Genomic DNA, 13851 nt, shown 5'->3' on the forward strand with positions numbered 1-13851 from the left:
ATTTCTTTCACTTCACAATTATGCACCAGCTTATGTTGGTCTATCAAATAAAATTCCAGTGAAATATATTTAAGTCTGTGGTTGAAACCTAAAATAAGTATAAAATTAAAAGCTTGTCAACACTCTTAGAAGGTACCATTTTGCTAAAATGTCAAAAAGTCTCCATAAATACCTGCCTAAAAGAATCCCCTTGAACATTAATACATCATGTACTAGTAACAGGCTTCCAATAGTCCTGCATGAAATTATTAGAGTTATAAAACAGGTTCAAGATGTGTATATAAACTGAGCTTTCCTGAAGTGAAGAAATGTATGATTCTGTGCACACATGTAATCCTGTCAGATGTGAAAGAGAATATGAAGTCACTGCTGGTCATTTGACCCAGGGGAAGGCGTGACCTTTTGGATCAGAAAAACAGTTTTTTTTTTATGTTGACATGTTTTTTCTGTTATAAACAGAAGCAACGGCTTGTTTAGATGGTCAAGCTTTGGTTTATATATGATCAAAATGTTGATGTGGCCATATTTAGCTTTTTGTTATATTCATCTAACATGGTGTAATCCACACCAATGCCATAATTTGTATGCAGGTGTTAAAGTAACCAAATAGCTGTTGCTATGGAATCTTTTATGGTTAAAAAAAATGTATTAAATAAATAATAATAATAATCACATTTTACACACAACAGATGCAAAAAAAAAATCTAAATCAAAATAAGAATTTTTTTTCCCATGACTTCAAGGTCATCCGCATTGCAAACTTCTATGACATGTAAGTTGTGATAGCAGGCTGCCTTACAGCTATTTCTAATATGCGAGGCCTCTTAGAATATGTTTCTATTTAAGAACTGAGCTTATGAGGTTTGACTTCACTTTCTGTTTATGTCTCAGTGTTTATAACCAACTCTAGCATGAAAGTTAGCATTTTATGGAGTGCTGCAGACCTCTTGATTTTATGATCGTCGCTCAACCTTCGGTGGTGTACCTGTCATGCAAAAGTAAACACCTGTACTGTTAACCTTCTTTACAAGCTAACACCTTAAAAAGGAAACAGCTCTACCAGGCACTTGGTTTTATTGGTTGCAGGAACACTGAAGGCTACACTGAGGGGGGCGGGCTCACCTCTGCTAAGGTATTTCGAGTTCAGAGGCCAAAGCAGTTGATGGACAAGCAAAGCTCTATGACCTCCACCCTTCCACAGCTTGCCACACACAGCAAATATCAGTGGGGCTTACCGGCAACCTGAACAAAGTTTAGAATTTGAGAGCTTACAGAGGTTAAACGTACCTCAGTTACAGTCACATAAGTGGGGAGGTGGGCTCCCACGCTGTCTGAAGGTTTGATCCCACAAAGCTTCAAATGAGCTGCTGTGGACTGTTTTACAACAAGGAATTGTAATGTCTGTATTTCCTTTGTTTCCTTTTTTAGCAAAGAAACCCAGTGAGTGAATTCTGATGTGCAAGCAAACAGAAACACTGAAATTAGATAGTATTTGAAGCTACTGAGGTCATCCTCATTCTGGATTTTCTTACTGTCTTGATTAGGTTAGTATTCCTCATTATTTGTAATTATCATTTTATTATAATTATCTATTTACGGGCAATCAGATTTGGGTGTTGTTTTCTTTTTCTTTTTTTTCAAATTCCGTTCAAAATGATTTCCTTCCTCTGCGCCACATGTCATTTATTGTTATTTTGTTTAATGAATTATTAATAGTTATTTAAAAACCAAAACAAACCACAAACAAAAAAAGCAGCATTCATTGTTGTTTGGTCCAAACAAGACAGATGACATCATCCATACATTATGGCCAGGATTTGGATTTGACCTCAGGGGAAAATCTTAGATCTACTTGCCTTCTGTGTCGCTTCTACCTGTCATCTTTCATCTCGTCGCGTTTTCCCCCCTTTTCATTCTTTCTCCTTTTGTTTTCTTTTCTTCTTCTGTGTGTGTGTGTGCTCTTCTTGACATCGGGAATATCAGGTCTGCAAGTTTATTACGTTTCCGTGCATATTCAGCGCGCACGAAGTGGCATTTAGAGAGGCTTGGCCTCGCAGAGGTCTGCGATTCTCCCTCTCGTCCTGTTTGGATGGTTTTACCATCAGCGGGTGCATGGCTGCTGCCTGGAGTGTTCATATGGCTCTGATTTGGGATCCCTCTGTTTCAATGAGCCTCTCTAAAGCGCGTAAAACCCCACGGGTCTCACCCGGAGACTGTGACAGCAGCTTCGAGGATTTCTCCATTATTCACCGTATCACCCGACCTGAAACGAGCATTATTTGAAGCTCTCTACTCCATTTTTCCACTTTTTTGTCAGTTACTGCTGCTTAAAAATAATTTCAGCATAACTTTTATTGAGAAGAAGTTTAACATTGAACGCTGATAAACTGTCAAAAAAAAAAATGTAGGGGGAAAAAAAAAACATCTTCAAAACGAGCTTTTCTTGTGTCTTTTTATTTATAGCTATTTATTTTCTATTCGAGTTTTTGGAATTTCATCTTCAACACTTTCAAGGTACTAAAATCTGTCTGTTACCTGCAGCCTTATGCATTTAAAACAGTTAGAAAAATGTGCACAAATATCACCTAATCATTTCTGACGTTACTTAATGAACGTACACGTAAAAATGACATCGATCTTTTAAAAGTACATATTTTTAACATTTCTTATTTTCGTCATGTCTGTCGATATTTCAGTTTTTCATGTTTTTCTTGGAAAACAAATACAATGCCATTAAAAAACGTGTTAAAAAAAATAGAGGATGCAAGGGTGCCTAGGATTTTTCAAAATTTAAGTTTGTCGTATTTTTGCTTTTATATTTGGATTTGTAAATGTATTATTTTATTTTATTTTACATTATATACCAGACCTTTAAAATACTTTAACCATGCAGTAACATACACGCACTGAGCATACCATACTCATCCACAGGCACACACACACACACACACACCCTCATTGGGGGAGAGAGAGGATGGATTCAGACAGACAGGGGGAGACAGACAGTTATGTTCGCTGCTTTGTGGCAATCTTTACGTGTTTTTAATGTTTATTGGTGTAAATCGCTGTGATCTGGATGAAACGATCTGCACAATCAACTAAAGACAGAAAAAACATCAGCGATATTTTCTAAATATTGACAGGAGAATTAAGGCTTAACAGATCTATTTCCGAAGGAAAAAAAATGTTAAATGTGTTTTTTGAATAATGCATAGGATCTTTAATAAGGTAGTACTGACAGGGCGAGTAAATGCATGAGAGAGGAGAATTGATATGGCTTCTTGTTTCTCATGTAAATGAAGCAGACTGACCAGACGGCCGGTCCACATTTATTCTGCTCCAAACTCAAAAATCAGAAACACCAGCCGCATGTGTTTTTTGGGGGTTTTTTTCTATTTCATAGATCTGGTGTTAGGTTTGCCTCTTATGTGCTGTTTTGCTTATAGTTGTTGTAGCTTCTAAGAACGAACTTCACATTTCTATATCAAAATTGTCAAGAAATGAAGCAATCGGTCAGACGATGTGTCAATTTTCAAAAAAAAAATTTAATATGAACATTTTATTTCAACAATATTTAGCAAAGGCAGCATCAGCATCAAAGTGCATCTGAATAAACTGGGAACAGATGAAGTCATCATAGGAAACAAAAGTATCTTATTCACAAAGATACGAAACAGGTAAACAAATTACAATTCAAACAGATTAGGAAAATATAAACAGTAGAAGACAAAAAAATACAAAAAAAGCAAACAAGAAAGGCTGTGCATTTGTAACATAATCAGAAATTAGCAAATGATTGAAAGGGTCTGATAAAAACATTCAGAATAGTACGGACAAAAACTATTAATACAGAAAAAGCAACATTTGGCCAAATGTAAAAATTCACAACATTGTACATTGTATCCTCTCAGAAAGGTTCTCTGCTAACCACCCACCTGAGCACAACGTGAAGATCAAAAAAGAATAAAATATATATTTATGGATGTAAAGATGTAATGGATATGAGAGAATAAGACTGAAGAAATACCTTTAAAATAATAAAAACTCAGGTTTGTTAAAGCGACCAGAGACCGGCTTAGAAACATGATGCTGGACGTTGCATCACCTGACGTACATTTTATTTATACCACAAAAGTTTGTTCATAAAAAATAAAATAATGACAAACCTAATTGTGTTTTTATTTTTAATAATATTATTTTTAATTTCTGGATCGGCTGCTGTCATGTTTGCAGTTTAGTCCCACCTATTTCGTTTAAGTTCGTGTTTAATCAAAGCTGGACCCTTGCCACACCTCATTCCTCCACTAAAACATGCTCTTTACTAATTAGAATAGTTTCAGAAACTTCTACACACCTCTTTGGAAAAAAAAGCGAATTTAAACAGCATTGAACTTCCCAAAACGATCGCCTCTTTAACTTCTATTATCAGGCAACCCGAGTGACGTTTTACATAAATGTGAGATCCTTTTGGATGCGGTTTGAACCGCAGCACAGTGTTGGCAGGTAAAGGCGAAGGTGCGCTCTGGCAGAGACCAGTTGGTCCGCAGGCGCCTGACTTGCTGTGAAACAGTTGATGCTCTGCTTGATCCCAGTGGTCAGGCTGAACATAAGAGGGCGCTCCCATTGCACCTGGCTGTGCTGCCCTATCCACCCCAGACACAGGGAGAGCCGGACGCAATGCTCCCATGTGTGATGTGGGGGTAAACGGTGCTGTCTTAACTGCTTTAGACGATAGGGAACTATATATATATATATATATATATATATATATATATATATATATATATTTAAACATAGGATGAATCAAATCAGCATGGAAATAAGAGCTGCGTGTACTTGAAGATGCTATAGTGAAAGTGCGCACTAACTTTATTGAAACAGAATAATGCGCGACGCCTTTTTCTTGCATCTCTAAGAGAAGCAAAAGCGAGGCGTTAAAGTGTTCCAGCATCCTGTTATTAGCTCTACTGAATGTAACATGCTTATAAATGTTTTCTTCAACCCACCAAAAAATATATATATATTGTTTTTAAAATCAGGTACAGAGTTCTCATTCTCTCCCAATTTAAATATTTTCAGAGCATAATCTCACTCACTGTGTATTCTAAAGAAACTGTGATGCCCTTTTCATCTGTGTTTACCACAGCCTCAACATACAACTCACACCGTGCAGTCGTTAATATTACAGCCTATGAACATCTTAAATCCCCCCAAATCCTTCGAAATATATTAGTCGTTATCTCTTTATAAAGTTATATGACTTTTTCTCGAACACAGCTTTTATCTTTAAATACTTTCAACCCTGCTCATTTCCTCTGTTTCCTTTTGTGCTTTGTCTGGGATTGCGCGCGCTCGTGCACGCTCGCGTGCGCGCCCGCGGCTCACTGCAGAGAATAACTTGTAATTCAATTTGAAAACATTAAAATAAATGTTTCTGACAAGTCGTGCACGTGCGTCTTGCTTGCGACAGCCCCCCCGCCCCATCTCTTCAAGGAGCGATTATATGGGGCTTGGCCCTCCGTCTGAATGCGCTGTTTTTGTTTCTGGCAGCTCTGGTGATGGTCAACCACTTCCACGCGCCCTCGCCTCCACGCAGCACTTTGCATTTCAAGCCACTCTGGCTTTCTTTGTCACATCCACGGGCTGTCATAGCCACAGGTTGCGTTGAATTTGCAATGCCACTCATCGATGCATGCCTATTGAGGCTGGCACGTGGACAGTTATCCTTCCCACTGAGAGGCGCAATTGAATGCTGGCAACACAAAAGCCCCCAGACCCTGTCAGTCCCCACCTCCCCCCCCCACACACACCCCCTCTTCTCTTTTCACTCAAGCATAGGCCCTAAAAGCATGAAGGCCTCCGTCTGGCAGCTCCCTTTTTTGATTTAGCCCGCACCGTGCTCAATATGGCCACTGATGGAGTAATGTCAATCAGGCCTCTGCATTAATTTGTAAACTGAAGTTTGCATTGTTGCAGGGCTTTGAGCGAGCGACTGGCTGAAAGCTGCCTCCATGCAAGCCTCAAATTACACCAGACTCTTTTATTATCTGGTAGCCCCCTTTAACTCCTCTAGCACGCTATTTTCGACCTATTCATTTTTACAATCTCCTTCTTCCCGAGAGAGCAGATGCGTCGCAAATCCTCGAGATTCCTGCAGTCTGCCTCTCACACATGCGGCGACTGGGAGGAGAACAAAAAAATGCAAACAGTTTGAACGATTTATTTATTTAGTTTTATTTCTGAGGAGAGGGGGGGGGGGGCATTCTATACAGCAGATGTTGCGTTGCTTAAAAACAGGTATCAGTGGCTGTCGCTGCTTGTGGACTGCCGAGGAAATGCCGTGTTACAGCACACCATATATTTTAGCAGCAGGGAGAGAGAGGAGACGACAGTGAGGGAGGAAGGGTGAGGGAAAAAGGGAGATTGTGATGGAAAAAGGTGGGGTAGAGGGTGGGTGAGGGAGGTGTGGGGGAGTGTTGGGTCCTGACCATATAGGCTACAATGTAAGAAGTTTGAGTCTCTTCAAAGGAATATATTCTATCGGATCCGTAGAAACGCCGCATCCCGGGAGGGTGGGGGGGTTTCATAACCTCTCTAACCTTTAAGTCAAAGGGCCTTGGAGAACATAAAATATAGTCTATTTATTTCATCAGCCATCCTTCTCAAGCAGAACATCACGGAGGTCTTCAACCGGTACAGCCTTAAAATAAAAACACAAGAATTTCTATCCGGCACAAATATGAAACACACACACACACACACACACACACACACCCACACATCAGGTATTTTTTCTTAATCCAGTTATGATTTCTTAAACAGTGCGAGTTTTTAGGTTCGTTCTCGGGCAATATCTAGATACGACAATGTATTTCTTTTATCTACTAACTCTGCATCGGAATTTAGCACGTTGAGGTCGCGGACTAACAAATCCGTATTGTTTCAATCAGCAGAAGGCGTTCTGTGAAAGCTGCTGCCTGTGTTCGCAGTAACTTGGGCTCAGCACAGAGAGCTGTTTGCACAGAAAGTGTGTAGAAATGAGACAGAGAGGGGTTGTCCACGTTCTCAAACAACCAACAAAAAATTCTGATAAAAAGTGCAATGACAGAGTCAAGTGTCACCCCCCCCCCCCCCCACACACACACACACTACAATATCTATCTGGGGGTGGGGGAAAAAAAATGTTCAGTTTGCTTACGTTCTGATCACCTTATAATGAGATATCAGACTGATATGTGGACACTAACACTCTTCTAAAAAAAATCCAAAACATACAGCCAGAACCTCAAGAAACGTCCTGATCAGTCTGAGTCACGCATATATATATATATATTTTTTTACAGTTATTATTGTTATTTACATGAACCCACACGTATTGACAACGTGTTCCCACAAGTTTGGTAACAGATGTCACAATGGCATGCTGGTTCATCACACCTACACTCACAAGTCTTTCTTTCACTGGTGTGCTTGGTAAGAACAAATCTATTCATACTTTTGAAAATATTGCTACACACATCTTCTTAATTTTGATTTGAAACATGAACACGTTTATGGGGGGGAAAAATGCACTGAAGCTTAAGCAGGTATTTCAGAGACGAGCTGAAGTTGCAGACATACTGTACAAATGCAAGCAGCTCTGGTGATTTCTTTTTTTCACTTTTTGAATGAAAGCAAATATTTCAAATTGTGCTCTACTCCGTCAGATCTGCGAGATATTTCCTTTCTAGAAGTGTGTTGTGAAGCAACAAAAATCTGCGTGTGCTGTGAGCTGAGAGTAAAAGGTAAATCATAGACGCTTTTATCATCCCTTTAAAAATGTACCTAATTCTTCATTTTAAAGGCAAAATTTTATTATTTTAATAAATATGAGAAGAGCTTGAATTTTAGCATTTTATAGCTCTAAATCAATACAACCTACAACTTACGTCTAATAATTAGAGGCACTCTTTGGTCTGAGTTGTGTTTCTTGTTCTTTATTATAACCTCTTGTTCTGAGGAGAAGAAAAAGATTTTTTCTTTAAAAAAAAAAAAAATAAACAATTCCCGACTGAATCACTCAAGTTGAACTACGTGAACTTTATCAAAGTTGAAACACCGAAGCTGCGCCGTCAGGACAACTTCATATTAATTTTCTGCTCCCGAACTGAGGTATTTACTCTTAATGCGTAAAATATATATTTACCGGTCTAAATACACAGTTAGCTGTGATAATATGCAGGTGCCACTGTATTTACGATAAGCTCTGGTCTTTGCAGATTACAACAGCAGTTCTTGCGCCGTGCCAGCTCATGTGTTGCTGCTACTGTACAGTTCTGCGTAAAGGAAGCGCTTTAAACAAGCTCCTATTGTCGCAAAAAAAAAAAAAAATTTAAATGCTTTTACTTTATTTGTATATAATCGGTCGTGTACATGGTTGTGTGCGGTGTAGATTGCCGAGCGCTTCGTCGCTTCCGTTTCGCTCTCATCAGAAAGTCAAAGTTATGATTTTTAATAAGTTGTCAAAGCGATCGCAAAACTCGTCGGAAACGCAACCCTGGCTCTACTTTTGAAGCGACTAAAATGCAAGCCGGGAAGTCTTAAGTAGTTGGAATAAAATAAAGCGGAGTCGCTTTTGTGCTGAAACTGCATATAGCCTATTATATTTATTAAAAAAAAAAAACAACCGCAAAACAAAAACGCTTTTTTTAAAGTGAAGAGGGGGGAAAAAAGCGGTGGAAAAACGTGCGCCAGTGCCGTCGGTGTTCGCCCGCTGAGGCTGCCCGCTCCCGCATTAACTTTCACTGTCTTCCGTCTAATCAAACTCTTACTTTCCGCTGTTCGTAATTCCATATTTTCAATTCCTGATCATTACTTTCCTCTTTTTTCTACTTGTATCTATCCATCCATCCCTCCCTCCCTCCTCTATCTCCCTCCCTCCCTCCCTCCCTCTCTCTCCCGAGCCTCTCTCCTTTGCTGAATCTTATTGATCCAGAAGGCGGCTAATTAGCCCTTCCCTTCGTGCCTGTGTAATGAAGCACATGCGCACTGAATTAATCACAGCCATTTTTTGCAGGAAACTAATTAGCAGGAATAAAGATCCAAAGAGTTTTTTCTTTTCAATCATCAGATCTCACTTTCACCTCTTCCTCGCTCCCTCTAACACAAGACTCATCGCCTGCTTTGCATCCAAATTATTTTTATATCGCCTTTAACAACTAATAGTAGCCTACCTACTTCGGTTTTTTACACTCCGCAACAACAATGATCTTTCTTTTGCCACCCTAAGCGCAAACTGACCAAAAGGAGACTGCCTTGATGGGATCTTTAGCTAAATCATCTCAATACTGGATTAAAAAGCGAGGATCACAAAGCGGCAGCGAGAAATTGTAAGTTTCAACTTTGCGTTTATCTCTTTTTCCCTCTCTTGTTTCCACGATCCTATTCTCTCGCTGTGTGACTTATCTGAACCACTCTGTCTGTTCGTGGGGTTTACCGTCTGGCGGACCCGGCGATATCCTCGCTTTTAGAGAGATGACCGGCGATCACAAGTTCATTTTCATGCAAGATACTTTGCTTTTATTCTCGATCTCCTTTTTTTGATCATTCGTATCGTTACCTGTGTTTACATGAGCGTTCCGTCCTCTCCTCCTCTCATGAATGGAAGATAAGAAACGGGCAAGACAGCGATCCGCTCCAGAGCAGTTGATCGTAGAAAAACACGGTTTTAAAAACAGATTCGTGTTTTGTTTTCTGCGGTGGGATCGGGGAAATGGGTATGGAGGGCTAATGGTTGTTAAGAGACGTGTTTTAAAGCACAAATGCAACAAGGAGGTGGTGGTGGGGGGGAAAGCTGTGCAGAGCGGACGAGGGGCAGCGGCAGCTCCACATGAGCGCAGCCCAGGGAAGGAGCTCCAAGTCCAGCCTGTGGGTCCGTGGGCGTCCGGGAAAACAGGGGGAGCATCTTTCGCTTTCTGCTCTGTTTTTCTGAACAGATTTGACACTTTCCACATCCAGAGAGTTTCGCCACCGTCGATTTCTAATAAAATCCTCTTCTGGCTGAGGACAGTTTTGTTCTTCTCCGACAACGTCTCTTGTGTGAAATGTGCAATCCCTCCGCCCAGCCTCAGCTCCGTCAGCCGCACACTTTTTCCCCCCAAACACTTTCTCCGTGTTTTAGCCCCTTTTTTTATTTTACAACAGCTGTTTGCCTCCTTTCGGTGATGTTTTTCACTCGATTCTCGCTCATTCACTGACGAAGTCACATGCAGATCGATTGACAAGCGTGCGTGTGTGTGTGTATGCGTGTGCGTGCGTGCGTGCGTGCATCAGGGGGGCTCGGCGTTGAGTTGAATGTGGTGTTGGTGTTGTTGATGGGGTTGGGAGAAAAAACGGAGCACCGGGTCTCCTGCGTGACAAGAGCGGATCAGCAGGACCCCGCACACGGACAGGCTGCGAGTGGGAGCTGCGTGACGAGGGATCAGACATGTGGGTTCAGGGAAGAGACAGGGAGGCTGGCTTTGCTCCCTCGAACTATACTCGGCTACCGACTCTGACTTTCAAGGGAATATTTCTTTCTCGTGGAGAGAAAATACTGCCCTTTACATCTGATCTTAGGATGTTAGAATTAATGCAAAGTAACCATCGGAAACTTAGATGGCGGTCCAAGCTGCATCCGCGGGTGGCGTTTAGTTACAGCATCAGTTTATCTAAAAAAATATTCAAAATAGAATAAAATGCCAAAATACGCAAAATCAGAACAAATGCAATGGGGGAAAAAAACCTGGCTGCAGTGGGAAAGAGGCCTTTTTTGACAATAACCTCACAAAATAATTAGAAAAAATAAGTAATTAAAATGCAAAAATCGGCATAAATGTAATACTAAAACATCATTTTTGGAAAGGAGGGTTCGAAGTACAGTCAGATTAACAAAAAAAAAAGTAGAACGATGATTATTAGGGGGGGTTTTATCCCAGAGAAAAACGAGAAAAAAGGGTGAAACATTTTTTTTTTTTCCTTTTCTTGCGATGAACAGAGACAGTGGTACTGTTGGGGTAAAAGCTGAAGGCTGAGGGGAGTGAGGTGGTGGTGGGGTGGCAGTTGTGAGTGTGTTTGCGGGGAGTGCAAGGGGTGTGGATGTGGGGGTGGGGGGTTAGGTCAGACAGCAAGAAACAGGGGAACAGGGGTCATGGAGTGAGTACAGAGATAAAAAAGAAAGAGAGGAAACCCCCTTGCAAACAGCCAAGAGGATAATGGGGAGAGAGTTGGGTCTGGCTGGGAGAAAAAGGCTGATCTGAGTTGTTGGTGGAGGGGTTGTGTGTCTTTTTTTTTTCTATTATTATTTTTCGGAGCAGGTAGAACTCAAATAAAAAGGGGGTTCACTATTGTCAGCATCTGTGGGATTACGGATTTATTTATTGATGAGAGAATCAAAAATGGGGCCGGCTTTGATAGAATTAATCACCAAGTAGGGAGAGAAACTCCATCTACAAATGAAGAGGAGGGGAGGGCTGTTAGGGTGGGAGAGCAGAGAGGTCAGATAGCCATGGGACATAGAGGAAGAGGTCAGGTAAATAGATCCCTGCTTTTCATACAGGAGATAGGAGTAAAAGGGAAGCAAGATTCCATCTCTCTTAAGAATAGTCACAATTCGAAATGACTTTTCATAATTTGGTTCTGCCTTCTTTGGATTTTCTGACACTGGCTTTTTTATCACAGCTTTATTTGCCTGCAGTGGGAACTTCAGATTGCCACGATCAGAAACTTATAGATGCTCTGTAGGACAAGAAGGCCGCTTCATCCCCCGCCCCTCCCAAAAAAAACAACGAAAAAAAGAACACCAATAATCTCCCTTCCTGCACCGTTTGACAGGATAGCACTCCTCTCCTCCTCCTCCCCATCTTCCTCCTCCTTCTTTCCCTTCTCTATTACAAAACAAAGACAGCAGAAAATGTTTACTGTCATTGCACCTGCCTGTTTTTTTTGTTTTTTTCCTGTCTTGCCACATTCTCATATTTATGTTTAATTATAACAGTTCCAGGAAAAGGTGTGGAAATGTCATGGGCCTTATTTTTTTCCATGTACTCTCTTTTCACAAAATACATCCATGTGTTCTGTTTGGTGTTGGTGGCAGCAGTTCCAGAATCCTCAACTCAGAATTATTTTTCACTGAATTCCAATTAGACAGTGACGGTTTTAAATGAGGCATTTGAAAAATAAATACGTCCAAAATAGGTTTGTTTTTTAACGTTCACTTTTCTGTCTTTTATTTCTTATAGTCAAATTTTATTTAAACGTAATTTAGCAACATTTTGGTACATTTTAATCTGAGGGGGGAATGAAAGGACTTCTCATTCATGCTTCCCTCCATTTTGGTTAATTTTGTCGTTGCATGTTTCAATTATTTATTCAATTTATTTTACATATGTCCATGATTGCACGTATCTCACAATTTTTTTGAAGATGCAGAGTAAAGTGCATGTGGCAACATTCTTCATTTTTATTTAAATGACTAGAGGAGCTTTGTTTGCAGCTCTTCTGCGTTTAGTAGCTGCGTTAAAGTGCAGATGTGAGGTGTTGTAGCTGCTTTTCGTGGGAGGAACGTGGTCGTTGTGTTGAAACGTCAGTGATCATTGATTCGGCATTGTCCACCGTTTGCACTTGACCCACGTCTGTAGCAACATTTGATGCGAGGTATATTTAGAAAATTCAGATGCCATTTAACTGTATGAGTGGGAACAGAGCGTCCAGCAGTTGGGTAAATGAGATAAAGGGGGGAGCCGCAGTCGTCACGGATTGGCTTGCTCTTTGGTTTGGCGTGAGACAGCGGAGAGCTGGAGGGGGGGTAACACAGAGAAAGGAGAGACAGCGCCTCTGGCTGTCATAACCCCTTCGCTTCCACACACACACTCACACACACACACACACACACACACACACACACACACACACACACACACCGGTGCGTCTCCTTCTTCCTATCTCATTCTCGGCATCTCTGCATATTTCCCCTTCCTCGACTCCCACCTCTTCGTGTTTGGGATGTGGCACTGTGGGGGAAATCGGTGCCACGTCTTTGGTCGGAGGGAGCCCTCTTTGGGTGAGGAGCTGGCTGGGAGCGTACGTGGAATATTCAGCAAAGAAGCAGTGAGAACTGCATTTAGATATGTATGCACATAGAGGAGAAATGAAGAGTGTGTTTTTCTTTTTTTTTTACTTATTAACACAATTGTTTTAATTCACCATTTTGTTTTCTTATTTATTTCCAATATCTCTAAATAAATTGCAGGTCATTTCCAATTAGTTCCGAGACAGCATCATAAAATGCCTGTAATTGTGGCGAGTGTGTATTCTCTGAAACCCAAAAGCCGGAGCAGGCGTCTTGTCTCCACCATTAGCCGTATGGATGTTTAGATGAGTGCGACTGACAGACACAGATGATGGGCTTTTCATCTGATGTATGCTTTTCAATACGACCGACTCTTCCAGTCATGCTGCATCTGAGTCCGGCAAGTACTCGTCATGGCTGTCAGAACGGGGTTCAAGCTGCTCAGGGGTGGGGGGCGGTCCCGGTGGTCCTGGCTCAACACTGTGAGTGGGATGGATGTGATGGTCAGGTGTGTTTATGTAGGCATGCTTACAGTGTGAATGAATCCTCCACCTGATCCTTAATCCCAGCAGTCCAGAGTGTCCTCTTCATCTGCAGAGAGCCCCCTATCCTCTGCTTGTTTCTAAAATTCCCCCCTCCATGTTTCCTTTAGAGTTCGCCTCTTTTTTTTTTATTCCTCCTCACTGTCGACTGTCTTTTATCTTTCTGAAGTGAAGTTGGCGGGGTTTCTTGTGGTTTGCTCTTTCACAACATGTTATCGTGTT

The 13851-nt window shown here is 41.1% G+C and overlaps 1 protein-coding gene and 1 long non-coding RNA gene across 5 annotated transcripts in view; one reads left to right on the forward strand and one right to left on the reverse strand.

Moving 5' to 3' along the window:
• The window catches only part of zfhx3b (zinc finger homeobox 3b), a 221581-nt gene that overhangs the window by 74061 nt on the left and 133669 nt on the right, over positions 1-13851 (forward strand). For 2 of the 4 annotated variants that reach the window (XM_028014076.1, XM_028014073.1), the window contains exon 1: positions 8937-9368. The exons of the other annotated variants lie outside the window; for them this stretch is intronic. The gene's annotated coding sequence lies outside the window, so the exon portion shown is untranslated. Of the gene's footprint in view, positions 1-8936; positions 9369-13851 lie in introns of those variants that run through there. 4 annotated transcript variants of the gene reach the window in all.
• LOC114142684 (uncharacterized) lies at positions 7333-11888 on the reverse strand. The gene is made up of 2 exons (XR_003595094.1): positions 9599-11888; positions 7333-7994 (listed from the first exon to the last, which is right to left on the reverse strand). It is a non-coding gene; the product is annotated as an uncharacterized LOC114142684 (long non-coding RNA).

The sequence above is a fragment of the Xiphophorus couchianus genome, chromosome 4 (genome assembly GCF_001444195.1).
Source record: "Xiphophorus couchianus chromosome 4, X_couchianus-1.0, whole genome shotgun sequence".
Taxonomy (NCBI): Eukaryota; Metazoa; Chordata; class Actinopteri; order Cyprinodontiformes; family Poeciliidae; genus Xiphophorus; species Xiphophorus couchianus.